Source organism: Channa argus, unplaced genomic scaffold (assembly GCF_033026475.1).
Source record: "Channa argus isolate prfri unplaced genomic scaffold, Channa argus male v1.0 Contig016, whole genome shotgun sequence".
Taxonomy (NCBI): Eukaryota; Metazoa; Chordata; class Actinopteri; order Anabantiformes; family Channidae; genus Channa; species Channa argus.
The window spans coordinates 338873-358248 of NW_027125235.1; the positions used below are offsets into that span (position 1 = coordinate 338873).

Below are 19376 nucleotides of genomic sequence, written 5' to 3' on the forward strand. Positions count from 1 at the left end.
TTGACGTTTGACAAACTCACAGGGCTCTGCCAGAAGGCAAAGCCTGCCAAAAATGGAATTTAACTCATTGGTATTCCTCTCCACGGAAGTCTTTAGTAAAAGGCGAAAGACTTGTGCGTGATGAAGAGAAACCAGAGTAAGGACGCTCCTGCCTTCGTGTGGGGCCGAAGTCCCTCGTCGCACCACTCACCACCTTCGCGGAACCCCCTTCTCGGCTTGCGAGGCGTTCCATTTCCCAGGCAGCTCCCATTTCCCTGAGGCCGCCCCGGCCCTTTGGCCGAGCCAATCAGATTGCGGACAGACTAAGATCCTGCCTTTTCCAGGCGGGCTAGCAAACGCTCAGCTGCTTGCAGATCTTGAGCGAGGAGCGAGAAAAGGAGACGGGCAACGCGGGGAGCGGTAAACGGGCCCTGTGGCGGGATGGAAACGTTGCCCCCTATGCCTGCAGGGGGAAATGCAGAACGCGCACGGGGGCCCTGTTGTTGCTACACCTTGCTGTGGCGCGCTGCACTTTTCGGCCAGTTGTCATGGCTGACAAAGCGTAATTGCAAGAAGACAAAAACCAAAGGAGCCTACCGAGAAGCCGCCACTAAGTCGGCAGGGGTACTTAGCGTGACCCCCGGCGGCCGTCCCATTTGGCTCACGCCCTGAAAAGCTGAGCAAGTTTTTTTTTTTTGTCCACAGGTGGAGAGAAGGCTGCACCGTTCCCAGCGGCACTGCAAGGCCAGGTCGATGCGTGGAGTGAACGGAGCAAGCCCCTTTTTCAGCTCCCGGTTCTAAAAATCCGTTTAATAAGTTGTCCCCGTGTAGAGGACATATCAGATATTAAACTGATAAGAACAGATACTACACTTGATCTTAGCCAAAAGGCCGAGAAGCGATGACCCCCACTCTTTGCTGCCTGAGCCAACCTCCTCTGACACTTCTCAAGTGTCGCGGTGCAGTATTGTTAACTGGACGTAACACTGGCCGCTGCTGAGCACCCACCCACGGCCGTGCTCTCTTTGCACAGGCCGACCTCTCCACGGACACAGCTGCTTTGACGTTTGACAAACTCACAGGGCTCTGCCAGAAGGCAAAGCCTGCCAAAAATGGAATTTAACTCATCGGTATTCCTCTCCACGGAAGTCTTTAGTAAAAGGCGAAAGACTTGTGCGTGATGAAGAGAAACCAGAGTAAGGACGCTCCTGCCTTCGTGTGGGGCCGAAGTCCCTCGTCGCACCACTCACCACCTTCGCGGAACCCCCTTCTCGGCTTGCGAGGCGTTCCATTTCCCAGGCAGCTCCCATTTCCCTGAGGCCGCCCCGGCCCTTTGGCCGAGCCAATCAGATTGCGGACAGACTAAGATCCTGCCTTTTCCAGGCGGGCTAGCAAACGCTCAGCTGCTTGCAGATCTTGAGCGAGGAGCGAGAAAAGGAGACGGGCAACGCGGGGAGCGGTAAACGGGCCCTGTGGCGGGATGGAAACGTTGCCCCCTATGCCTGCAGGGGGAAATGCAGAACGCGCACGGGGGCCCTGTTGTTGCTACACCTTGCTGTGGCGCGCTGCACTTTTCGGCCAGTTGTCATGGCTGACAAAGCGTAATTGCAAGAAGACAAAAACCAAAGGAGCCTACCGAGAAGCCGCCACTAAGTCGGCAGGGGTACTTAGCGTGACCCCCGGCGGCCGTCCCATTTGGCTCACGCCCTGAAAAGCTGAGCAAGTTTTTTTTTTTTGTCCACAGGTGGAGAGAAGGCTGCACCGTTCCCAGCGGCACTGCAAGGCCAGGTCGATGCGTGGAGTGAACGGAGCAAGCCCCTTTTTCAGCTCCCGGTTCTAAAAATCCGTTTAATAAGTTGTCCCCGTGTAGAGGACATATCAGATATTAAACTGATAAGAACAGATACTACACTTGATCTTAGCCAAAAGGCCGAGAAGCGATGACCCCCACTCTTTGCTGCCTGAGCCAACCTCCTCTGACACTTCTCAAGTGTCGCGGTGCAGTATTGTTAACTGGACGTAACACTGGCCGCTGCTGAGCACCCACCCACGGCCGTGCTCTCTTTGCACAGGCCGACCTCTCCACGGACACAGCTGCTTTGACGTTTGACAAACTCACAGGGCTCTGCCAGAAGGCAAAGCCTGCCAAAAATGGAATTTAACTCATTGGTATTCCTCTCCACGGAAGTCTTTAGTAAAAGGCGAAAGACTTGTGCGTGATGAAGAGAAACCAGAGTAAGGACGCTCCTGCCTTCGTGTGGGGCCGAAGTCCCTCGTCGCACCACTCACCACCTTCGCGGAACCCCCTTCTCGGCTTGCGAGGCGTTCCATTTCCCAGGCAGCTCCCATTTCCCTGAGGCCGCCCCGGCCCTTTGGCCGAGCCAATCAGATTGCGGACAGACTAAGATCCTGCCTTTTCCAGGCGGGCTAGCAAACGCTCAGCTGCTTGCAGATCTTGAGCGAGGAGCGAGAAAAGGAGACGGGCAACGCGGGGAGCGGTAAACGGGCCCTGTGGCGGGATGGAAACGTTGCCCCCTATGCCTGCAGGGGGAAATGCAGAACGCGCACGGGGGCCCTGTTGTTGCTACACCTTGCTGTGGCGCGCTGCACTTTTCGGCCAGTTGTCATGGCTGACAAAGCGTAATTGCAAGAAGACAAAAACCAAAGGAGCCTACCGAGAAGCCGCCACTAAGTCGGCAGGGGTACTTAGCGTGACCCCCGGCGGCCGTCCCATTTGGCTCACGCCCTGAAAAGCTGAGCAAGTTTTTTTTTTTTGTCCACAGGTGGAGAGAAGGCTGCACCGTTCCCAGCGGCACTGCAAGGCCAGGTCGATGCGTGGAGTGAACGGAGCAAGCCCCTTTTTCAGCTCCCGGTTCTAAAAATCCGTTTAATAAGTTGTCCCCGTGTAGAGGACATATCAGATATTAAACTGATAAGAACAGATACTACACTTGATCTTAGCCAAAAGGCCGAGAAGCGATGACCCCCACTCTTTGCTGCCTGAGCCAACCTCCTCTGACACTTCTCAAGTGTCGCGGTGCAGTATTGTTAACTGGACGTAACACTGGCCGCTGCTGAGCACCCACCCACGGCCGTGCTCTCTTTGCACAGGCCGACCTCTCCACGGACACAGCTGCTTTGACGTTTGACAAACTCACAGGGCTCTGCCAGAAGGCAAAGCCTGCCAAAAATGGAATTTAACTCATTGGTATTCCTCTCCACGGAAGTCTTTAGTAAAAGGCGAAAGACTTGTGCGTGATGAAGAGAAACCAGAGTAAGGACGCTCCTGCCTTCGTGTGGGGCCGAAGTCCCTCGTCGCACCACTCACCACCTTCGCGGAACCCCCTTCTCGGCTTGCGAGGCGTTCCATTTCCCAGGCAGCTCCCATTTCCCTGAGGCCGCCCCGGCCCTTTGGCCGAGCCAATCAGATTGCGGACAGACTAAGATCCTGCCTTTTCCAGGCGGGCTAGCAAACGCTCAGCTGCTTGCAGATCTTGAGCGAGGAGCGAGAAAAGGAGACGGGCAACGCGGGGAGCGGTAAACGGGCCCTGTGGCGGGATGGAAACGTTGCCCCCTATGCCTGCAGGGGGAAATGCAGAACGCGCACGGGGGCCCTGTTGTTGCTACACCTTGCTGTGGCGCGCTGCACTTTTCGGCCAGTTGTCATGGCTGACAAAGCGTAATTGCAAGAAGACAAAAACCAAAGGAGCCTACCGAGAAGCCGCCACTAAGTCGGCAGGGGTACTTAGCGTGACCCCCGGCGGCCGTCCCATTTGGCTCACGCCCTGAAAAGCTGAGCAAGTTTTTTTTTTTTGTCCACAGGTGGAGAGAAGGCTGCACCGTTCCCAGCGGCACTGCAAGGCCAGGTCGATGCGTGGAGTGAACGGAGCAAGCCCCTTTTTCAGCTCCCGGTTCTAAAAATCCGTTTAATAAGTTGTCCCCGTGTAGAGGACATATCAGATATTAAACTGATAAGAACAGATACTACACTTGATCTTAGCCAAAAGGCCGAGAAGCGATGACCCCCACTCTTTGCTGCCTGAGCCAACCTCCTCTGACACTTCTCAAGTGTCGCGGTGCAGTATTGTTAACTGGACGTAACACTGGCCGCTGCTGAGCACCCACCCACGGCCGTGCTCTCTTTGCACAGGCCGACCTCTCCACGGACACAGCTGCTTTGACGTTTGACAAACTCACAGGGCTCTGCCAGAAGGCAAAGCCTGCCAAAAATGGAATTTAACTCATCGGTATTCCTCTCCACGGAAGTCTTTAGTAAAAGGCGAAAGACTTGTGCGTGATGAAGAGAAACCAGAGTAAGGACGCTCCTGCCTTCGTGTGGGGCCGAAGTCCCTCGTCGCACCACTCACCACCTTCGCGGAACCCCCTTCTCGGCTTGCGAGGCGTTCCATTTCCCAGGCAGCTCCCATTTCCCTGAGGCCGCCCCGGCCCTTTGGCCGAGCCAATCAGATTGCGGACAGACTAAGATCCTGCCTTTTCCAGGCGGGCTAGCAAACGCTCAGCTGCTTGCAGATCTTGAGCGAGGAGCGAGAAAAGGAGACGGGCAACGCGGGGAGCGGTAAACGGGCCCTGTGGCGGGATGGAAACGTTGCCCCCTATGCCTGCAGGGGGAAATGCAGAACGCGCACGGGGGCCCTGTTGTTGCTACACCTTGCTGTGGCGCGCTGCACTTTTCGGCCAGTTGTCATGGCTGACAAAGCGTAATTGCAAGAAGACAAAAACCAAAGGAGCCTACCGAGAAGCCGCCACTAAGTCGGCAGGGGTACTTAGCGTGACCCCCGGCGGCCGTCCCATTTGGCTCACGCCCTGAAAAGCTGAGCAAGTTTTTTTTTTTTGTCCACAGGTGGAGAGAAGGCTGCACCGTTCCCAGCGGCACTGCAAGGCCAGGTCGATGCGTGGAGTGAACGGAGCAAGCCCCTTTTTCAGCTCCCGGTTCTAAAAATCCGTTTAATAAGTTGTCCCCGTGTAGAGGACATATCAGATATTAAACTGATAAGAACAGATACTACACTTGATCTTAGCCAAAAGGCCGAGAAGCGATGACCCCCACTCTTTGCTGCCTGAGCCAACCTCCTCTGACACTTCTCAAGTGTCGCGGTGCAGTATTGTTAACTGGACGTAACACTGGCCGCTGCTGAGCACCCACCCACGGCCGTGCTCTCTTTGCACAGGCCGACCTCTCCACGGACACAGCTGCTTTGACGTTTGACAAACTCACAGGGCTCTGCCAGAAGGCAAAGCCTGCCAAAAATGGAATTTAACTCATTGGTATTCCTCTCCACGGAAGTCTTTAGTAAAAGGCGAAAGACTTGTGCGTGATGAAGAGAAACCAGAGTAAGGACGCTCCTGCCTTCGTGTGGGGCCGAAGTCCCTCGTCGCACCACTCACCACCTTCGCGGAACCCCCTTCTCGGCTTGCGAGGCGTTCCATTTCCCAGGCAGCTCCCATTTCCCTGAGGCCGCCCCGGCCCTTTGGCCGAGCCAATCAGATTGCGGACAGACTAAGATCCTGCCTTTTCCAGGCGGGCTAGCAAACGCTCAGCTGCTTGCAGATCTTGAGCGAGGAGCGAGAAAAGGAGACGGGCAACGCGGGGAGCGGTAAACGGGCCCTGTGGCGGGATGGAAACGTTGCCCCCTATGCCTGCAGGGGGAAATGCAGAACGCGCACGGGGGCCCTGTTGTTGCTACACCTTGCTGTGGCGCGCTGCACTTTTCGGCCAGTTGTCATGGCTGACAAAGCGTAATTGCAAGAAGACAAAAACCAAAGGAGCCTACCGAGAAGCCGCCACTAAGTCGGCAGGGGTACTTAGCGTGACCCCCGGCGGCCGTCCCATTTGGCTCACGCCCTGAAAAGCTGAGCAAGTTTTTTTTTTTTGTCCACAGGTGGAGAGAAGGCTGCACCGTTCCCAGCGGCACTGCAAGGCCAGGTCGATGCGTGGAGTGAACGGAGCAAGCCCCTTTTTCAGCTCCCGGTTCTAAAAATCCGTTTAATAAGTTGTCCCCGTGTAGAGGACATATCAGATATTAAACTGATAAGAACAGATACTACACTTGATCTTAGCCAAAAGGCCGAGAAGCGATGACCCCCACTCTTTGCTGCCTGAGCCAACCTCCTCTGACACTTCTCAAGTGTCGCGGTGCAGTATTGTTAACTGGACGTAACACTGGCCGCTGCTGAGCACCCACCCACGGCCGTGCTCTCTTTGCACAGGCCGACCTCTCCACGGACACAGCTGCTTTGACGTTTGACAAACTCACAGGGCTCTGCCAGAAGGCAAAGCCTGCCAAAAATGGAATTTAACTCATTGGTATTCCTCTCCACGGAAGTCTTTAGTAAAAGGCGAAAGACTTGTGCGTGATGAAGAGAAACCAGAGTAAGGACGCTCCTGCCTTCGTGTGGGGCCGAAGTCCCTCGTCGCACCACTCACCACCTTCGCGGAACCCCCTTCTCGGCTTGCGAGGCGTTCCATTTCCCAGGCAGCTCCCATTTCCCTGAGGCCGCCCCGGCCCTTTGGCCGAGCCAATCAGATTGCGGACAGACTAAGATCCTGCCTTTTCCAGGCGGGCTAGCAAACGCTCAGCTGCTTGCAGATCTTGAGCGAGGAGCGAGAAAAGGAGACGGGCAACGCGGGGAGCGGTAAACGGGCCCTGTGGCGGGATGGAAACGTTGCCCCCTATGCCTGCAGGGGGAAATGCAGAACGCGCACGGGGGCCCTGTTGTTGCTACACCTTGCTGTGGCGCGCTGCACTTTTCGGCCAGTTGTCATGGCTGACAAAGCGTAATTGCAAGAAGACAAAAACCAAAGGAGCCTACCGAGAAGCCGCCACTAAGTCGGCAGGGGTACTTAGCGTGACCCCCGGCGGCCGTCCCATTTGGCTCACGCCCTGAAAAGCTGAGCAAGTTTTTTTTTTTTGTCCACAGGTGGAGAGAAGGCTGCACCGTTCCCAGCGGCACTGCAAGGCCAGGTCGATGCGTGGAGTGAACGGAGCAAGCCCCTTTTTCAGCTCCCGGTTCTAAAAATCCGTTTAATAAGTTGTCCCCGTATAGAGGACATATCAGATATTAAACTGATAAGAACAGATACTACACTTGATCTTAGCCAAAAGGCCGAGAAGCGATGACCCCCACTCTTTGCTGCCTGAGCCAACCTCCTCTGACACTTCTCAAGTGTCGCGGTGCAGTATTGTTAACTGGACGTAACACTGGCCGCTGCTGAGCACCCACCCACGGCCGTGCTCTCTTTGCACAGGCCGACCTCTCCACGGACACAGCTGCTTTGACGTTTGACAAACTCACAGGGCTCTGCCAGAAGGCAAAGCCTGCCAAAAATGGAATTTAACTCATTGGTATTCCTCTCCACGGAAGTCTTTAGTAAAAGGCGAAAGACTTGTGCGTGATGAAGAGAAACCAGAGTAAGGACGCTCCTGCCTTCGTGTGGGGCCGAAGTCCCTCGTCGCACCACTCACCACCTTCGCGGAACCCCCTTCTCGGCTTGCGAGGCGTTCCATTTCCCAGGCAGCTCCCATTTCCCTGAGGCCGCCCCGGCCCTTTGGCCGAGCCAATCAGATTGCGGACAGACTAAGATCCTGCCTTTTCCAGGCGGGCTAGCAAACGCTCAGCTGCTTGCAGATCTTGAGCGAGGAGCGAGAAAAGGAGACGGGCAACGCGGGGAGCGGTAAACGGGCCCTGTGGCGGGATGGAAACGTTGCCCCCTATGCCTGCAGGCGGAAATGCAGAACGCGCACGGGGGCCCTGTTGTTGCTACACCTTGCTGTGGCGCGCTGCACTTTTCGGCCAGTTGTCATGGCTGACAAAGCGTAATTGCAAGAAGACAAAAACCAAAGGAGCCTACCGAGAAGCCGCCACTAAGTCGGCAGGGGTACTTAGCGTGACCCCCGGCGGCCGTCCCATTTGGCTCACGCCCTGAAAAGCTGAGCAAGTTTTTTTTTTTTGTCCACAGGTGGAGAGAAGGCTGCACCGTTCCCAGCGGCACTGCAAGGCCAGGTCGATGCGTGGAGTGAACGGAGCAAGCCCCTTTTTCAGCTCCCGGTTCTAAAAATCCGTTTAATAAGTTGTCCCCGTGTAGAGGACATATCAGATATTAAACTGATAAGAACAGATACTACACTTGATCTTAGCCAAAAGGCCGAGAAGCGATGACCCCCACTCTTTGCTGCCTGAGCCAACCTCCTCTGACACTTCTCAAGTGTCGCGGTGCAGTATTGTTAACTGGACGTAACACTGGCCGCTGCTGAGCACCCACCCACGGCCGTGCTCTCTTTGCACAGGCCGACCTCTCCACGGACACAGCTGCTTTGACGTTTGACAAACTCACAGGGCTCTGCCAGAAGGCAAAGCCTGCCAAAAATGGAATTTAACTCATTGGTATTCCTCTCCACGGAAGTCTTTAGTAAAAGGCGAAAGACTTGTGCGTGATGAAGAGAAACCAGAGTAAGGACGCTCCTGCCTTCGTGTGGGGCCGAAGTCCCTCGTCGCACCACTCACCACCTTCGCGGAACCCCCTTCTCGGCTTGCGAGGCGTTCCATTTCCCAGGCAGCTCCCATTTCCCTGAGGCCGCCCCGGCCCTTTGGCCGAGCCAATCAGATTGCGGACAGACTAAAATCCTGCCTTTTCCAGGCGGGCTAGCAAACGCTCAGCTGCTTGCAGATCTTGAGCGAGGAGCGAGAAAAGGAGACGGGCAACGCGGGGAGCGGTAAACGGGCCCTGTGGCGGGATGGAAACGTTGCCCCCTATGCCTGCAGGCGGAAATGCAGAACGCGCACGGGGGCCCTGTTGTTGCTACACCTTGCTGTGGCGCGCTGCACTTTTCGGCCAGTTGTCATGGCTGACAAAGCGTAATTGCAAGAAGACAAAAACCAAAGGAGCCTACCGAGAAGCCGCCACTAAGTCGGCAGGGGTACTTAGCGTGACCCCCGGCGGCCGTCCCATTTGGCTCACGCCCTGAAAAGCTGAGCAAGTTTTTTTTTTTTGTCCACAGGTGGAGAGAAGGCTGCACCGTTCCCAGCGGCACTGCAAGGCCAGGTCGATGCGTGGAGTGAACGGAGCAAGCCCCTTTTTCAGCTCCCGGTTCTAAAAATCCGTTTAATAAGTTGTCCCCGTGTAGAGGACATATCAGATATTAAACTGATAAGAACAGATACTACACTTGATCTTAGCCAAAAGGCCGAGAAGCGATGACCCCCACTCTTTGCTGCCTGAGCCAACCTCCTCTGACACTTCTCAAGTGTCGCGGTGCAGTATTGTTAACTGGACGTAACACTGGCCGCTGCTGAGCACCCACCCACGGCCGTGCTCTCTTTGCACAGGCCGACCTCTCCACGGACACAGCTGCTTTGACGTTTGACAAACTCACAGGGCTCTGCCAGAAGGCAAAGCCTGCCAAAAATGGAATTTAACTCATTGGTATTCCTCTCCACGGAAGTCTTTAGTAAAAGGCGAAAGACTTGTGCGTGATGAAGAGAAACCAGAGTAAGGACGCTCCTGCCTTCGTGTGGGGCCGAAGTCCCTCGTCGCACCACTCACCACCTTCGCGGAACCCCCTTCTCGGCTTGCGAGGCGTTCCATTTCCCAGGCAGCTCCCATTTCCCTGAGGCCGCCCCGGCCCTTTGGCCGAGCCAATCAGATTGCGGACAGACTAAGATCCTGCCTTTTCCAGGCGGGCTAGCAAACGCTCAGCTGCTTGCAGATCTTGAGCGAGGAGCGAGAAAAGGAGACGGGCAACGCGGGGAGCGGTAAACGGGCCCTGTGGCGGGATGGAAACGTTGCCCCCTATGCCTGCAGGGGGAAATGCAGAACGCGCACGGGGGCCCTGTTGTTGCTACACCTTGCTGTGGCGCGCTGCACTTTTCGGCCAGTTGTCATGGCTGACAAAGCGTAATTGCAAGAAGACAAAAACCAAAGGAGCCTACCGAGAAGCCGCCACTAAGTCGGCAGGGGTACTTAGCGTGACCCCCGGCGGCCGTCCCATTTGGCTCACGCCCTGAAAAGCTGAGCAAGTTTTTTTTTTTTGTCCACAGGTGGAGAGAAGGCTGCACCGTTCCCAGCGGCACTGCAAGGCCAGGTCGATGCGTGGAGTGAACGGAGCAAGCCCCTTTTTCAGCTCCCGGTTCTAAAAATCCGTTTAATAAGTTGTCCCCGTGTAGAGGACATATCAGATATTAAACTGATAAGAACAGATACTACACTTGATCTTAGCCAAAAGGCCGAGAAGCGATGACCCCCACTCTTTGCTGCCTGAGCCAACCTCCTCTGACACTTCTCAAGTGTCGCGGTGCAGTATTGTTAACTGGACGTAACACTGGCCGCTGCTGAGCACCCACCCACGGCCGTGCTCTCTTTGCACAGGCCGACCTCTCCACGGACACAGCTGCTTTGACGTTTGACAAACTCACAGGGCTCTGCCAGAAGGCAAAGCCTGCCAAAAATGGAATTTAACTCATTGGTATTCCTCTCCACGGAAGTCTTTAGTAAAAGGCGAAAGACTTGTGCGTGATGAAGAGAAACCAGAGTAAGGACGCTCCTGCCTTCGTGTGGGGCCGAAGTCCCTCGTCGCACCACTCACCACCTTCGCGGAACCCCCTTCTCGGCTTGCGAGGCGTTCCATTTCCCAGGCAGCTCCCATTTCCCTGAGGCCGCCCCGGCCCTTTGGCCGAGCCAATCAGATTGCGGACAGACTAAGATCCTGCCTTTTCCAGGCGGGCTAGCAAACGCTCAGCTGCTTGCAGATCTTGAGCGAGGAGCGAGAAAAGGAGACGGGCAACGCGGGGAGCGGTAAACGGGCCCTGTGGCGGGATGGAAACGTTGCCCCCTATGCCTGCAGGCGGAAATGCAGAACGCGCACGGGGGCCCTGTTGTTGCTACACCTTGCTGTGGCGCGCTGCACTTTTCGGCCAGTTGTCATGGCTGACAAAGCGTAATTGCAAGAAGACAAAAACCAAAGGAGCCTACCGAGAAGCCGCCACTAAGTCGGCAGGGGTACTTAGCGTGACCCCCGGCGGCCGTCCCATTTGGCTCACGCCCTGAAAAGCTGAGCAAGTTTTTTTTTTTTGTCCACAGGTGGAGAGAAGGCTGCACCGTTCCCAGCGGCACTGCAAGGCCAGGTCGATGCGTGGAGTGAACGGAGCAAGCCCCTTTTTCAGCTCCCGGTTCTAAAAATCCGTTTAATAAGTTGTCCCCGTGTAGAGGACATATCAGATATTAAACTGATAAGAACAGATACTACACTTGATCTTAGCCAAAAGGCCGAGAAGCGATGACCCCCACTCTTTGCTGCCTGAGCCAACCTCCTCTGACACTTCTCAAGTGTCGCGGTGCAGTATTGTTAACTGGACGTAACACTGGCCGCTGCTGAGCACCCACCCACGGCCGTGCTCTCTTTGCACAGGCCGACCTCTCCACGGACACAGCTGCTTTGACGTTTGACAAACTCACAGGGCTCTGCCAGAAGGCAAAGCCTGCCAAAAATGGAATTTAACTCATTGGTATTCCTCTCCACGGAAGTCTTTAGTAAAAGGCGAAAGACTTGTGCGTGATGAAGAGAAACCAGAGTAAGGACGCTCCTGCCTTCGTGTGGGGCCGAAGTCCCTCGTCGCACCACTCACCACCTTCGCGGAACCCCCTTCTCGGCTTGCGAGGCGTTCCATTTCCCAGGCAGCTCCCATTTCCCTGAGGCCGCCCCGGCCCTTTGGCCGAGCCAATCAGATTGCGGACAGACTAAAATCCTGCCTTTTCCAGGCGGGCTAGCAAACGCTCAGCTGCTTGCAGATCTTGAGCGAGGAGCGAGAAAAGGAGACGGGCAACGCGGGGAGCGGTAAACGGGCCCTGTGGCGGGATGGAAACGTTGCCCCCTATGCCTGCAGGCGGAAATGCAGAACGCGCACGGGGGCCCTGTTGTTGCTACACCTTGCTGTGGCGCGCTGCACTTTTCGGCCAGTTGTCATGGCTGACAAAGCGTAATTGCAAGAAGACAAAAACCAAAGGAGCCTACCGAGAAGCCGCCACTAAGTCGGCAGGGGTACTTAGCGTGACCCCCGGCGGCCGTCCCATTTGGCTCACGCCCTGAAAAGCTGAGCAAGTTTTTTTTTTTTGTCCACAGGTGGAGAGAAGGCTGCACCGTTCCCAGCGGCACTGCAAGGCCAGGTCGATGCGTGGAGTGAACGGAGCAAGCCCCTTTTTCAGCTCCCGGTTCTAAAAATCCGTTTAATAAGTTGTCCCCGTGTAGAGGACATATCAGATATTAAACTGATAAGAACAGATACTACACTTGATCTTAGCCAAAAGGCCGAGAAGCGATGACCCCCACTCTTTGCTGCCTGAGCCAACCTCCTCTGACACTTCTCAAGTGTCGCGGTGCAGTATTGTTAACTGGACGTAACACTGGCCGCTGCTGAGCACCCACCCACGGCCGTGCTCTCTTTGCACAGGCCGACCTCTCCACGGACACAGCTGCTTTGACGTTTGACAAACTCACAGGGCTCTGCCAGAAGGCAAAGCCTGCCAAAAATGGAATTTAACTCATTGGTATTCCTCTCCACGGAAGTCTTTAGTAAAAGGCGAAAGACTTGTGCGTGATGAAGAGAAACCAGAGTAAGGACGCTCCTGCCTTCGTGTGGGGCCGAAGTCCCTCGTCGCACCACTCACCACCTTCGCGGAACCCCCTTCTCGGCTTGCGAGGCGTTCCATTTCCCAGGCAGCTCCCATTTCCCTGAGGCCGCCCCGGCCCTTTGGCCGAGCCAATCAGATTGCGGACAGACTAAGATCCTGCCTTTTCCAGGCGGGCTAGCAAACGCTCAGCTGCTTGCAGATCTTGAGCGAGGAGCGAGAAAAGGAGACGGGCAACGCGGGGAGCGGTAAACGGGCCCTGTGGCGGGATGGAAACGTTGCCCCCTATGCCTGCAGGGGGAAATGCAGAACGCGCACGGGGGCCCTGTTGTTGCTACACCTTGCTGTGGCGCGCTGCACTTTTCGGCCAGTTGTCATGGCTGACAAAGCGTAATTGCAAGAAGACAAAAACCAAAGGAGCCTACCGAGAAGCCGCCACTAAGTCGGCAGGGGTACTTAGCGTGACCCCCGGCGGCCGTCCCATTTGGCTCACGCCCTGAAAAGCTGAGCAAGTTTTTTTTTTTTGTCCACAGGTGGAGAGAAGGCTGCACCGTTCCCAGCGGCACTGCAAGGCCAGGTCGATGCGTGGAGTGAACGGAGCAAGCCCCTTTTTCAGCTCCCGGTTCTAAAAATCCGTTTAATAAGTTGTCCCCGTGTAGAGGACATATCAGATATTAAACTGATAAGAACAGATACTACACTTGATCTTAGCCAAAAGGCCGAGAAGCGATGACCCCCACTCTTTGCTGCCTGAGCCAACCTCCTCTGACACTTCTCAAGTGTCGCGGTGCAGTATTGTTAACTGGACGTAACACTGGCCGCTGCTGAGCACCCACCCACGGCCGTGCTCTCTTTGCACAGGCCGACCTCTCCACGGACACAGCTGCTTTGACGTTTGACAAACTCACAGGGCTCTGCCAGAAGGCAAAGCCTGCCAAAAATGGAATTTAACTCATTGGTATTCCTCTCCACGGAAGTCTTTAGTAAAAGGCGAAAGACTTGTGCGTGATGAAGAGAAACCAGAGTAAGGACGCTCCTGCCTTCGTGTGGGGCCGAAGTCCCTCGTCGCACCACTCACCACCTTCGCGGAACCCCCTTCTCGGCTTGCGAGGCGTTCCATTTCCCAGGCAGCTCCCATTTCCCTGAGGCCGCCCCGGCCCTTTGGCCGAGCCAATCAGATTGCGGACAGACTAAGATCCTGCCTTTTCCAGGCGGGCTAGCAAACGCTCAGCTGCTTGCAGATCTTGAGCGAGGAGCGAGAAAAGGAGACGGGCAACGCGGGGAGCGGTAAACGGGCCCTGTGGCGGGATGGAAACGTTGCCCCCTATGCCTGCAGGGGGAAATGCAGAACGCGCACGGGGGCCCTGTTGTTGCTACACCTTGCTGTGGCGCGCTGCACTTTTCGGCCAGTTGTCATGGCTGACAAAGCGTAATTGCAAGAAGACAAAAACCAAAGGAGCCTACCGAGAAGCCGCCACTAAGTCGGCAGGGGTACTTAGCGTGACCCCCGGCGGCCGTCCCATTTGGCTCACGCCCTGAAAAGCTGAGCAAGTTTTTTTTTTTTGTCCACAGGTGGAGAGAAGGCTGCACCGTTCCCAGCGGCACTGCAAGGCCAGGTCGATGCGTGGAGTGAACGGAGCAAGCCCCTTTTTCAGCTCCCGGTTCTAAAAATCCGTTTAATAAGTTGTCCCCGTGTAGAGGACATATCAGATATTAAACTGATAAGAACAGATACTACACTTGATCTTAGCCAAAAGGCCGAGAAGCGATGACCCCCACTCTTTGCTGCCTGAGCCAACCTCCTCTGACACTTCTCAAGTGTCGCGGTGCAGTATTGTTAACTGGACGTAACACTGGCCGCTGCTGAGCACCCACCCACGGCCGTGCTCTCTTTGCACAGGCCGACCTCTCCACGGACACAGCTGCTTTGACGTTTGACAAACTCACAGGGCTCTGCCAGAAGGCAAAGCCTGCCAAAAATGGAATTTAACTCATCGGTATTCCTCTCCACGGAAGTCTTTAGTAAAAGGCGAAAGACTTGTGCGTGATGAAGAGAAACCAGAGTAAGGACGCTCCTGCCTTCGTGTGGGGCCGAAGTCCCTCGTCGCACCACTCACCACCTTCGCGGAACCCCCTTCTCGGCTTGCGAGGCGTTCCATTTCCCAGGCAGCTCCCATTTCCCTGAGGCCGCCCCGGCCCTTTGGCCGAGCCAATCAGATTGCGGACAGACTAAGATCCTGCCTTTTCCAGGCGGGCTAGCAAACGCTCAGCTGCTTGCAGATCTTGAGCGAGGAGCGAGAAAAGGAGACGGGCAACGCGGGGAGCGGTAAACGGGCCCTGTGGCGGGATGGAAACGTTGCCCCCTATGCCTGCAGGCGGAAATGCAGAACGCGCACGGGGGCCCTGTTGTTGCTACACCTTGCTGTGGCGCGCTGCACTTTTCGGCCAGTTGTCATGGCTGACAAAGCGTAATTGCAAGAAGACAAAAACCAAAGGAGCCTACCGAGAAGCCGCCACTAAGTCGGCAGGGGTACTTAGCGTGACCCCCGGCGGCCGTCCCATTTGGCTCACGCCCTGAAAAGCTGAGCAAGTTTTTTTTTTTTGTCCACAGGTGGAGAGAAGGCTGCACCGTTCCCAGCGGCACTGCAAGGCCAGGTCGATGCGTGGAGTGAACGGAGCAAGCCCCTTTTTCAGCTCCCGGTTCTAAAAATCCGTTTAATAAGTTGTCCCCGTGTAGAGGACATATCAGATATTAAACTGATAAGAACAGATACTACACTTGATCTTAGCCAAAAGGCCGAGAAGCGATGACCCCCACTCTTTGCTGCCTGAGCCAACCTCCTCTGACACTTCTCAAGTGTCGCGGTGCAGTATTGTTAACTGGACGTAACACTGGCCGCTGCTGAGCACCCACCCACGGCCGTGCTCTCTTTGCACAGGCCGACCTCTCCACGGACACAGCTGCTTTGACGTTTGACAAACTCACAGGGCTCTGCCAGAAGGCAAAGCCTGCCAAAAATGGAATTTAACTCATTGGTATTCCTCTCCACGGAAGTCTTTAGTAAAAGGCGAAAGACTTGTGCGTGATGAAGAGAAACCAGAGTAAGGACGCTCCTGCCTTCGTGTGGGGCCGAAGTCCCTCGTCGCACCACTCACCACCTTCGCGGAACCCCCTTCTCGGCTTGCGAGGCGTTCCATTTCCCAGGCAGCTCCCATTTCCCTGAGGCCGCCCCGGCCCTTTGGCCGAGCCAATCAGATTGCGGACAGACTAAGATCCTGCCTTTTCCAGGCGGGCTAGCAAACGCTCAGCTGCTTGCAGATCTTGAGCGAGGAGCGAGAAAAGGAGACGGGCAACGCGGGGAGCGGTAAACGGGCCCTGTGGCGGGATGGAAACGTTGCCCCCTATGCCTGCAGGGGGAAATGCAGAACGCGCACGGGGGCCCTGTTGTTGCTACACCTTGCTGTGGCGCGCTGCACTTTTCGGCCAGTTGTCATGGCTGACAAAGCGTAATTGCAAGAAGACAAAAACCAAAGGAGCCTACCGAGAAGCCGCCACTAAGTCGGCAGGGGTACTTAGCGTGACCCCCGGCGGCCGTCCCATTTGGCTCACGCCCTGAAAAGCTGAGCAAGTTTTTTTTTTTTGTCCACAGGTGGAGAGAAGGCTGCACCGTTCCCAGCGGCACTGCAAGGCCAGGTCGATGCGTGGAGTGAACGGAGCAAGCCCCTTTTTCAGCTCCCGGTTCTAAAAATCCGTTTAATAAGTTGTCCCCGTGTAGAGGACATATCAGATATTAAACTGATAAGAACAGATACTACACTTGATCTTAGCCAAAAGGCCGAGAAGCGATGACCCCCACTCTTTGCTGCCTGAGCCAACCTCCTCTGACACTTCTCAAGTGTCGCGGTGCAGTATTGTTAACTGGACGTAACACTGGCCGCTGCTGAGCACCCACCCACGGCCGTGCTCTCTTTGCACAGGCCGACCTCTCCACGGACACAGCTGCTTTGACGTTTGACAAACTCACAGGGCTCTGCCAGAAGGCAAAGCCTGCCAAAAATGGAATTTAACTCATCGGTATTCCTCTCCACGGAAGTCTTTAGTAAAAGGCGAAAGACTTGTGCGTGATGAAGAGAAACCAGAGTAAGGACGCTCCTGCCTTCGTGTGGGGCCGAAGTCCCTCGTCGCACCACTCACCACCTTCGCGGAACCCCCTTCTCGGCTTGCGAGGCGTTCCATTTCCCAGGCAGCTCCCATTTCCCTGAGGCCGCCCCGGCCCTTTGGCCGAGCCAATCAGATTGCGGACAGACTAAGATCCTGCCTTTTCCAGGCGGGCTAGCAAACGCTCAGCTGCTTGCAGATCTTGAGCGAGGAGCGAGAAAAGGAGACGGGCAACGCGGGGAGCGGTAAACGGGCCCTGTGGCGGGATGGAAACGTTGCCCCCTATGCCTGCAGGGGGAAATGCAGAACGCGCACGGGGGCCCTGTTGTTGCTACACCTTGCTGTGGCGCGCTGCACTTTTCGGCCAGTTGTCATGGCTGACAAAGCGTAATTGCAAGAAGACAAAAACCAAAGGAGCCTACCGAGAAGCCGCCACTAAGTCGGCAGGGGTACTTAGCGTGACCCCCGGCGGCCGTCCCATTTGGCTCACGCCCTGAAAAGCTGAGCAAGTTTTTTTTTTTTTGTCCACAGGTGGAGAGAAGGCTGCACCGTTCCCAGCGGCACTGCAAGGCCAGGTCGATGCGTGGAGTGAACGGAGCAAGCCCCTTTTTCAGCTCCCGGTTCTAAAAATCCGTTTAATAAGTTGTCCCCGTGTAGAGGACATATCAGATATTAAACTGATAAGAACAGATACTACACTTGATCTTAGCCAAAAGGCCGAGAAGCGATGACCCCCACTCTTTGCTGCCTGAGCCAACCTCCTCTGACACTTCTCAAGTGTCGCGGTGCAGTATTGTTAACTGGACGTAACACTGGCCGCTGCTGAGCACCCACCCACGGCCGTGCTCTCTTTGCACAGGCCGACCTCTCCACGGACACAGCTGCTTTGACGTTTGACAAACTCACAGGGCTCTGCCAGAAGGCAAAGCCTGCCAAAAATGGAATTTAACTCATTGGTATTCCTCTCCACGGAAGTCTTTAGTAAAAGGCGAAAGACTTGTGCGTGATGAAGAGAAACCAGAGTAAGGACGCTCCTGCCTTCGTGTGGGGCCGAAGTCCCTCGTCGCACCACTCACCACCTTCGCGGAACCCCCTTCTCGGCTTGCGAGGCGTTCCATTTCCCAGGCAGCTCCCATTTCCCTGAGGCCGCCCCGGCCCTTTGGCCGAGCCAATCAGATTGCGGACAGACTAAGATCCTGCCTTTTCCAGGCGGGCTAGCAAACGCTCAGCTGCTTGCAGATCTTGAGCGAGGAGCGAGAAAAGGAGACGGGCAACGCGGGGAGCGGTAAACGGGCCCTGTGGCGGGATGGAAACGTTGCCCCCTATGCCTGCAGGGGGAAATGCAGAACGCGCACGGGGGCCCTGTTGTTGCTACACCTTGCTGTGGCGCGCTGCACTTTTCGGCCAGTTGTCATGGCTGACAAAGCGTAATTGCAAGAAGACAAAAACCAAAGGAGCCTACCGAGAAGCCGCCACTAAGTCGGCAGGGGTACTTAGCGTGACCCCCGGCGGCCGTCCCATTTGGCTCACGCCCTGAAAAGCTGAGCAAGTTTTTTTTTTTTGTCCACAGGTGGAGAGAAGGCTGCACCGTTCCCAGCGGCACTGCAAGGCCAGGTCGATGCGTGGAGTGAACGGAGCAAGCCCCTTTTTCAGCTCCCGGTTCTAAAAATCCGTTTAATAAGTTGTCCCCGTGTAGAGGACATATCAGATATTAAACTGATAAGAACAGATACTACACTTGATCTTAGCCAAAAGGCCGAGAAGCGATGACCCCCACTCTTTGCTGCCTGAGCCAACCTCCTCTGACACTTCTCAAGTGTCGCGGTGCAGTATTGTTAACTGGACGTAACACTGGCCGCTGCTGAGCACCCACCCACGGCCGTGCTCTCTTTGCACAGGCCGACCTCTCCACGGACACAGCTGCTTTGACGTTTGACAAACTCACAGGGCTCTGCCAGAAGGCAAAGCCTGCCAAAAATGGAATTTAACTCATTGGTATTCCTCTCCACGGAAGTCTTTAGTAAAAGGCGAAAGACTTGTGCGTGATGAAGAGAAACCAGAGTAAGGACGCTCCTGCCTTCGTGTGGGGCCGAAGTCCCTCGTCGCACCACTCACCACCTTCGCGGAACCCCCTTCTCGGCTTGCGAGGCGTTCCATTTCCCAGGCAGCTCCCATTTCCCTGAGGCCGCCCCGGCCCTTTGGCCGAGCCAATCAGATTGCGGACAGACTAAGATCCTGCCTTTTCCAGGCGGGCTAGCAAACGCTCAGCTGCTTGCAGATCTTGAGCGAGGAGCGAGAAAAGGAGACGGGCAACGCGGGGAGCGGTAAACGGGCCCTGTGGCGGGATGGAAACGTTGCCCCCTATGCCTGCAGGCGGAAATGCAGAACGCGCACGGGGGCCCTGTTGTTGCTACACCTTGCTGTGGCGCGCTGCACTTTTCGGCCAGTTGTCATGGCTGACAAAGCGTAATTGCAAGAAGACAAAAACCAAAGGAGCCTACCGAGAAGCCGCCACTAAGTCGGCAGGGGTACTTAGCGTGACCCCCGGCGGCCGTCCCATTTGGCTCACGCCCTGAAAAGCTGAGCAAGTTTTTTTTT

The 19376-nt window shown here is 55.7% G+C and overlaps 37 non-coding genes across 37 annotated transcripts; all 37 read right to left on the bottom strand.

Annotated features, from left to right (window-relative positions):
- Positions 1 to 24: 24 nt before the first annotated feature.
- Positions 25 to 140, bottom strand: LOC137113551 (U5 spliceosomal RNA). The gene has a single exon (XR_010912678.1). It is a non-coding gene; the product is annotated as a U5 spliceosomal RNA (small nuclear RNA).
- Positions 141 to 691: 551 nt separating this feature from the next.
- On the bottom strand, positions 692 to 882 carry LOC137114106 (U2 spliceosomal RNA). Its single transcript, XR_010913218.1, has one exon. It is a non-coding gene; the product is annotated as a U2 spliceosomal RNA (small nuclear RNA).
- A 181-nt stretch (positions 883 to 1063) lies between these two features.
- LOC137113805 (U5 spliceosomal RNA) lies at positions 1064 to 1179 on the bottom strand. The gene has a single exon (XR_010912927.1). It is a non-coding gene; the product is annotated as a U5 spliceosomal RNA (small nuclear RNA).
- A 551-nt stretch (positions 1180 to 1730) lies between these two features.
- On the bottom strand, positions 1731 to 1921 carry LOC137114107 (U2 spliceosomal RNA). The gene has a single exon (XR_010913219.1). It is a non-coding gene; the product is annotated as a U2 spliceosomal RNA (small nuclear RNA).
- Positions 1922 to 2102: 181 nt separating this feature from the next.
- On the bottom strand, positions 2103 to 2218 carry LOC137113552 (U5 spliceosomal RNA). The gene has a single exon (XR_010912679.1). It is a non-coding gene; the product is annotated as a U5 spliceosomal RNA (small nuclear RNA).
- Positions 2219 to 2769: 551 nt separating this feature from the next.
- Positions 2770 to 2960, bottom strand: LOC137114108 (U2 spliceosomal RNA). The gene has a single exon (XR_010913220.1). It is a non-coding gene; the product is annotated as a U2 spliceosomal RNA (small nuclear RNA).
- A 181-nt stretch (positions 2961 to 3141) lies between these two features.
- Positions 3142 to 3257, bottom strand: LOC137113553 (U5 spliceosomal RNA). The gene has a single exon (XR_010912680.1). It is a non-coding gene; the product is annotated as a U5 spliceosomal RNA (small nuclear RNA).
- Positions 3258 to 3808: 551 nt separating this feature from the next.
- LOC137114109 (U2 spliceosomal RNA) lies at positions 3809 to 3999 on the bottom strand. The gene has a single exon (XR_010913221.1). It is a non-coding gene; the product is annotated as a U2 spliceosomal RNA (small nuclear RNA).
- Positions 4000 to 4180: 181 nt separating this feature from the next.
- On the bottom strand, positions 4181 to 4296 carry LOC137113807 (U5 spliceosomal RNA). Its single transcript, XR_010912929.1, has one exon. It is a non-coding gene; the product is annotated as a U5 spliceosomal RNA (small nuclear RNA).
- A 551-nt stretch (positions 4297 to 4847) lies between these two features.
- On the bottom strand, positions 4848 to 5038 carry LOC137114110 (U2 spliceosomal RNA). Its single transcript, XR_010913222.1, has one exon. It is a non-coding gene; the product is annotated as a U2 spliceosomal RNA (small nuclear RNA).
- A 181-nt stretch (positions 5039 to 5219) lies between these two features.
- LOC137113555 (U5 spliceosomal RNA) lies at positions 5220 to 5335 on the bottom strand. Its single transcript, XR_010912682.1, has one exon. It is a non-coding gene; the product is annotated as a U5 spliceosomal RNA (small nuclear RNA).
- Positions 5336 to 5886: 551 nt separating this feature from the next.
- LOC137114111 (U2 spliceosomal RNA) lies at positions 5887 to 6077 on the bottom strand. The gene has a single exon (XR_010913223.1). It is a non-coding gene; the product is annotated as a U2 spliceosomal RNA (small nuclear RNA).
- A 181-nt stretch (positions 6078 to 6258) lies between these two features.
- On the bottom strand, positions 6259 to 6374 carry LOC137113557 (U5 spliceosomal RNA). Its single transcript, XR_010912683.1, has one exon. It is a non-coding gene; the product is annotated as a U5 spliceosomal RNA (small nuclear RNA).
- A 551-nt stretch (positions 6375 to 6925) lies between these two features.
- On the bottom strand, positions 6926 to 7116 carry LOC137114047 (U2 spliceosomal RNA). Its single transcript, XR_010913162.1, has one exon. It is a non-coding gene; the product is annotated as a U2 spliceosomal RNA (small nuclear RNA).
- Positions 7117 to 7297: 181 nt separating this feature from the next.
- LOC137113558 (U5 spliceosomal RNA) lies at positions 7298 to 7413 on the bottom strand. The gene has a single exon (XR_010912684.1). It is a non-coding gene; the product is annotated as a U5 spliceosomal RNA (small nuclear RNA).
- Positions 7414 to 7964: 551 nt separating this feature from the next.
- LOC137114112 (U2 spliceosomal RNA) lies at positions 7965 to 8155 on the bottom strand. Its single transcript, XR_010913224.1, has one exon. It is a non-coding gene; the product is annotated as a U2 spliceosomal RNA (small nuclear RNA).
- A 181-nt stretch (positions 8156 to 8336) lies between these two features.
- On the bottom strand, positions 8337 to 8452 carry LOC137113559 (U5 spliceosomal RNA). The gene has a single exon (XR_010912685.1). It is a non-coding gene; the product is annotated as a U5 spliceosomal RNA (small nuclear RNA).
- A 551-nt stretch (positions 8453 to 9003) lies between these two features.
- Positions 9004 to 9194, bottom strand: LOC137114113 (U2 spliceosomal RNA). Its single transcript, XR_010913225.1, has one exon. It is a non-coding gene; the product is annotated as a U2 spliceosomal RNA (small nuclear RNA).
- A 181-nt stretch (positions 9195 to 9375) lies between these two features.
- LOC137113560 (U5 spliceosomal RNA) lies at positions 9376 to 9491 on the bottom strand. Its single transcript, XR_010912686.1, has one exon. It is a non-coding gene; the product is annotated as a U5 spliceosomal RNA (small nuclear RNA).
- A 551-nt stretch (positions 9492 to 10042) lies between these two features.
- LOC137114114 (U2 spliceosomal RNA) lies at positions 10043 to 10233 on the bottom strand. Its single transcript, XR_010913226.1, has one exon. It is a non-coding gene; the product is annotated as a U2 spliceosomal RNA (small nuclear RNA).
- A 181-nt stretch (positions 10234 to 10414) lies between these two features.
- Positions 10415 to 10530, bottom strand: LOC137113561 (U5 spliceosomal RNA). The gene has a single exon (XR_010912687.1). It is a non-coding gene; the product is annotated as a U5 spliceosomal RNA (small nuclear RNA).
- A 551-nt stretch (positions 10531 to 11081) lies between these two features.
- LOC137114115 (U2 spliceosomal RNA) lies at positions 11082 to 11272 on the bottom strand. Its single transcript, XR_010913227.1, has one exon. It is a non-coding gene; the product is annotated as a U2 spliceosomal RNA (small nuclear RNA).
- Positions 11273 to 11453: 181 nt separating this feature from the next.
- Positions 11454 to 11569, bottom strand: LOC137113562 (U5 spliceosomal RNA). Its single transcript, XR_010912688.1, has one exon. It is a non-coding gene; the product is annotated as a U5 spliceosomal RNA (small nuclear RNA).
- Positions 11570 to 12120: 551 nt separating this feature from the next.
- LOC137114117 (U2 spliceosomal RNA) lies at positions 12121 to 12311 on the bottom strand. The gene has a single exon (XR_010913229.1). It is a non-coding gene; the product is annotated as a U2 spliceosomal RNA (small nuclear RNA).
- Positions 12312 to 12492: 181 nt separating this feature from the next.
- On the bottom strand, positions 12493 to 12608 carry LOC137113563 (U5 spliceosomal RNA). The gene has a single exon (XR_010912689.1). It is a non-coding gene; the product is annotated as a U5 spliceosomal RNA (small nuclear RNA).
- A 551-nt stretch (positions 12609 to 13159) lies between these two features.
- LOC137114118 (U2 spliceosomal RNA) lies at positions 13160 to 13350 on the bottom strand. The gene has a single exon (XR_010913230.1). It is a non-coding gene; the product is annotated as a U2 spliceosomal RNA (small nuclear RNA).
- A 181-nt stretch (positions 13351 to 13531) lies between these two features.
- On the bottom strand, positions 13532 to 13647 carry LOC137113564 (U5 spliceosomal RNA). Its single transcript, XR_010912690.1, has one exon. It is a non-coding gene; the product is annotated as a U5 spliceosomal RNA (small nuclear RNA).
- Positions 13648 to 14198: 551 nt separating this feature from the next.
- On the bottom strand, positions 14199 to 14389 carry LOC137114119 (U2 spliceosomal RNA). Its single transcript, XR_010913231.1, has one exon. It is a non-coding gene; the product is annotated as a U2 spliceosomal RNA (small nuclear RNA).
- A 181-nt stretch (positions 14390 to 14570) lies between these two features.
- LOC137113808 (U5 spliceosomal RNA) lies at positions 14571 to 14686 on the bottom strand. The gene has a single exon (XR_010912930.1). It is a non-coding gene; the product is annotated as a U5 spliceosomal RNA (small nuclear RNA).
- A 551-nt stretch (positions 14687 to 15237) lies between these two features.
- LOC137114120 (U2 spliceosomal RNA) lies at positions 15238 to 15428 on the bottom strand. The gene has a single exon (XR_010913232.1). It is a non-coding gene; the product is annotated as a U2 spliceosomal RNA (small nuclear RNA).
- Positions 15429 to 15609: 181 nt separating this feature from the next.
- Positions 15610 to 15725, bottom strand: LOC137113565 (U5 spliceosomal RNA). The gene has a single exon (XR_010912691.1). It is a non-coding gene; the product is annotated as a U5 spliceosomal RNA (small nuclear RNA).
- Positions 15726 to 16276: 551 nt separating this feature from the next.
- On the bottom strand, positions 16277 to 16467 carry LOC137114121 (U2 spliceosomal RNA). The gene has a single exon (XR_010913233.1). It is a non-coding gene; the product is annotated as a U2 spliceosomal RNA (small nuclear RNA).
- A 181-nt stretch (positions 16468 to 16648) lies between these two features.
- Positions 16649 to 16764, bottom strand: LOC137113809 (U5 spliceosomal RNA). The gene has a single exon (XR_010912931.1). It is a non-coding gene; the product is annotated as a U5 spliceosomal RNA (small nuclear RNA).
- A 552-nt stretch (positions 16765 to 17316) lies between these two features.
- Positions 17317 to 17507, bottom strand: LOC137114122 (U2 spliceosomal RNA). The gene has a single exon (XR_010913234.1). It is a non-coding gene; the product is annotated as a U2 spliceosomal RNA (small nuclear RNA).
- Positions 17508 to 17688: 181 nt separating this feature from the next.
- Positions 17689 to 17804, bottom strand: LOC137113567 (U5 spliceosomal RNA). Its single transcript, XR_010912693.1, has one exon. It is a non-coding gene; the product is annotated as a U5 spliceosomal RNA (small nuclear RNA).
- Positions 17805 to 18355: 551 nt separating this feature from the next.
- On the bottom strand, positions 18356 to 18546 carry LOC137114123 (U2 spliceosomal RNA). Its single transcript, XR_010913235.1, has one exon. It is a non-coding gene; the product is annotated as a U2 spliceosomal RNA (small nuclear RNA).
- A 181-nt stretch (positions 18547 to 18727) lies between these two features.
- On the bottom strand, positions 18728 to 18843 carry LOC137113568 (U5 spliceosomal RNA). Its single transcript, XR_010912694.1, has one exon. It is a non-coding gene; the product is annotated as a U5 spliceosomal RNA (small nuclear RNA).
- Between the last annotated feature and the right edge of the window lie 533 nt (positions 18844 to 19376).